Raw genomic sequence first — 3,562 nt, 5'->3', positions numbered from 1 at the left:
ACCACCAGCACTGCTGGTGGCATCTGCAGGGAGTCCTCAATCGCCGCTGGCCGCTGCTGATGCTGCCAGCAGCGTCTGCAGGTGGTCGTCCCCCCTCCCCAACACCAGCATAACTGCCTGTGGGAGCTCACTGCTGCCATGCCCCACTACTAACACCACCACCACCTGTGGGCAGTCACTGTGCCCTCCCAGCCTCTGGGGGCATGCAGTGTTCATGATGAAGAGAATTAGCTATGTTTCAGGTAGGGTCCTAGAGCTCCTAAGTTTACAAGTTCTCTACTAATAGAATCATGTTAGTCTTAAATCAAATCAGAAGTCCAAGCTCCCTGCTACTACACCATTACCTGCCAACCAGCTCTACTAGTTAGGACAAGGGAAAGGGTGGAAGCCTGACCCCACCTCCAGCTTGCCTTTCCCCACTTACTTTGTGAACTGTGCTGCCAGGGGAGATGGCAAATAGAACAGCTTTTGTTTCCCCCTGAGTGCTAGGAACACAGCTCTGTATGGTTCTTTACACAAGTAGTGCAAAAGAGAAAAAGTCCTTAAGCCAGTGGTTCTCAACCTCCTTAGACTCAAGGTATCCCCTTAGAAAATGCCAGTTCTTAGCCTTCACTGTTTTCTAGACTATGGAAAAATACTAGAGCAAGTCCCGCATTGCACAGAATACAAAAAGACCACAACAGGTCAGAATGGTTTTGACACTATGGCTTTTTATGTGAAACCTCTGGGTTTCAAGCCTCTTGTGAATCACACGTAGGTGTTTGCACACCTGCCACTGCTGATATTGCATTACACTTAGAAGGATCTTGTGGTACCCTGCTTAAAGAAGTCACTGCATTAAGCCCTCCTTCATGAGAAATCCCTTTTTAAAAGTACAGCTAATTTATTTTCTTTATCTACTTCAGTTATACCAAAGGTGTGCTTGGTGCTTTACAGACCTTTGCAAAAAAAAAAAGCATCCCACATCACAAAAGAGCTTCCTGAAAATATGTGAATAAGATAACAGAGCTGCTGGGAAGGAATGCAAATAAAGTAAACAAATGGTTATGTCTGGCACTTACCCAGTGTGTTTCTTTCCAGGTTATCTTTCTTGCCTGGGTGTGAAAGGTGTTATGTACAAGTAAGATCATCTTTGTTTTTTGAAGGCTGTAGACAAGGAGGAATAGGATGAAATTAAGCAAAAATAAATTTAGGCTGAGCTTCTTCATGGTTTGTTTCTTCAAAGAAATTTCAGAAAGTCTCAGCAATTAATCCCAAACTGGATAAAAGCCTAAAAGTAAATAATGCAGTTTGGCAAAACTAGAGATTAGGCACTAAATAGATCTTCTACATTTTGTTGGTGTGTTCACTGTCCTGCAAGAACCTCCCACTTCTGGCTAACAGGGATATGGAGAAAACAATTCATGTTATGTTCAGTCATGTTACCAGGAAATATTTTCAAAAAAAGAATTTGTTTTAAAAAAGAACCTGGGCCAGATGATCGCTGGCTGCTTTACACTTCTCCAATGACCAAGGCAACCACAAGCCTCTTTAACTGGACAATTAAGGTGGATTTATGGCAGATTTGCATTACTGAGGTAGCATAATTTTGTAATGTTAACAAAAAGGCTTAGCTCAATTATTCAGCTATTGCTTCCTTTCCTCAGGGATTTCTCTGCACAAAATATCCTGTTTCTGTGATCCCAGGAAGCCAAAGATCAGGAACTGGAACCTCATCCAGCTCTCCTTCCCAACAATTCAAAGTCTAGATTCCTGGCCTTGAGCGCAGTGGCTCTTTCCAAATAAATGTAGAAAATATCAATCAAATGTCTCTGGACAGGAACACAAAGACCTATTTTGTCCCCACTGCATAAAAGTCCTAAATGAAAACATTTTATGTTTATTAACTATTTTTGTTCCCATTTCACAAAGTGCATTAATGTGAAACATGCCTAGGAAGCCAGACAATGAAGAACTAAGTAAACTTTAGTGTGGCACTAAAACACTGGAGAGTATGTTCAATAAAATGATGTGTGGGGGGAAAAGTGTTCCCTAGATATTCACGGAGCTTAATTGTTACAAATAGCTGTTCCTTCTGTTCAACATATGGAGTGATACTGGGTTTTCTTTTTCAGTTGTTTTAAGAATTATTTCCTTTACTTGGAGCAGTGGAACAAAGCAGCAAGCTATTTAGGGGCTGTTTGTTTGTTTATCTATAACAACAGGTAAATAAACTGTGAATGGTAAGTCTTGATTATCTACCTATTTTGGCTAGATGCCTTTAATACCTTTTCCCTGGTACAGTCATGAAGGTCTCAGCCTTCCAATCAGATCTGTACAAATGGACCATGTAAAGCTCTATTGAAGTTAGTGGAGCTCTATCTAGATGGGCATAAGGGTTCACCCATTTGTATCACAAAGCAAGACAGGGTCAGAATTGATAAGGATCTGCTCCTTCCTCAAGTCTACTAACAAGCATATATTTTATATCATTATTTATACTACTTATTTTACTGAACTGTATGTATTATACAGCAAATTAATATTCTCCAGTGTTTGCTCGGGGCTGCAGGGGGGCAGTCAGGAAGGCCAAGGCGGAGATGGAACTGGGACTAGCTACCCGGATCAAGGACAAGAAGTCCTTTTTTAAATACATAGGGGGAAAAAAGAAGGTACCAGATAATGTGGGGCCTCTGCAAGACTCGCTAGGAAATCTGGTCATCACACCAGACGACAAAGCTAACCTATTTAACGACTTCTTCTTCTCCATTTTCCTGAGTAGGGATCGGATCAACGCCCCACACCGGGACCTGCTCAGGCCCCAGGGGAGGCACACCCAGGCCAAGGGCTAGAGAGGATCTAGTCAGGGAACTTCTGGGGGGACTGGACATTTTTAAATCAGCAGGTCCTGACGATCTCCACCCCAGAGTGCTGAGGTCATCACAGGACCCCAGCACGGCTTTTTGAGCACTCGTGGTGCTCTGGTGTGGTGCCAAAGGACTGGAAACAGGCCAATGCAGTTCCCATTTTCAAAAAAGAGAGGAAGGAGGACCCAGGAAACTATAGGCCAATCAGTCTTACCTTGATCCTAGGTAAGCTTTTTGAGAGAATTATCCTGGAGCATGTCCACGAGGGGCCAGCAGGGGAGGTTATGCTTAGGCACAACCAACATGGCTTCATTAGAGGCAGGTCCTGTCAGACCAACCTGGTGGCCTTCTATGACCAGGTCACAAAATCCTTAGATGCAGGGGTAGCAGTGGATGTAGTCTTTTTGGACTATAGGAAGGCCTTCAACACGGTCTGTCACCCCATTCTCATTAAAAACTAGGGGACTGTGTCATCAACACCTACACAGTCAAACGGGTCACTAACTGGATGAAGGGCCACACCCAGAGAGTGGTGGTGGATGGGTCATTTTCAACCTGAAGGGATGTGGACAGTGGCGTCCCCCAGGGCTTGGTCCTCAGGCCTGCACTGTTCAACTTCTTTATCAGCGACTTGGACAAGGGGGTAAAAAGCACCCCGTTCAAATTTGCAGATGACACTAAGATGTGGGGGGATGTGGGCATGCTAGAAGGTAGGG

The sequence above is a fragment of the Gavialis gangeticus genome, unplaced genomic scaffold (genome assembly GCF_001723915.1).
Source record: "Gavialis gangeticus isolate Ggan-Ray unplaced genomic scaffold, GavGan_comp1, whole genome shotgun sequence".
NCBI classification, from domain to species: Eukaryota; Metazoa; Chordata; order Crocodylia; family Gavialidae; genus Gavialis; species Gavialis gangeticus.
Note: the sequence above shows the minus strand (reverse complement) of the source record.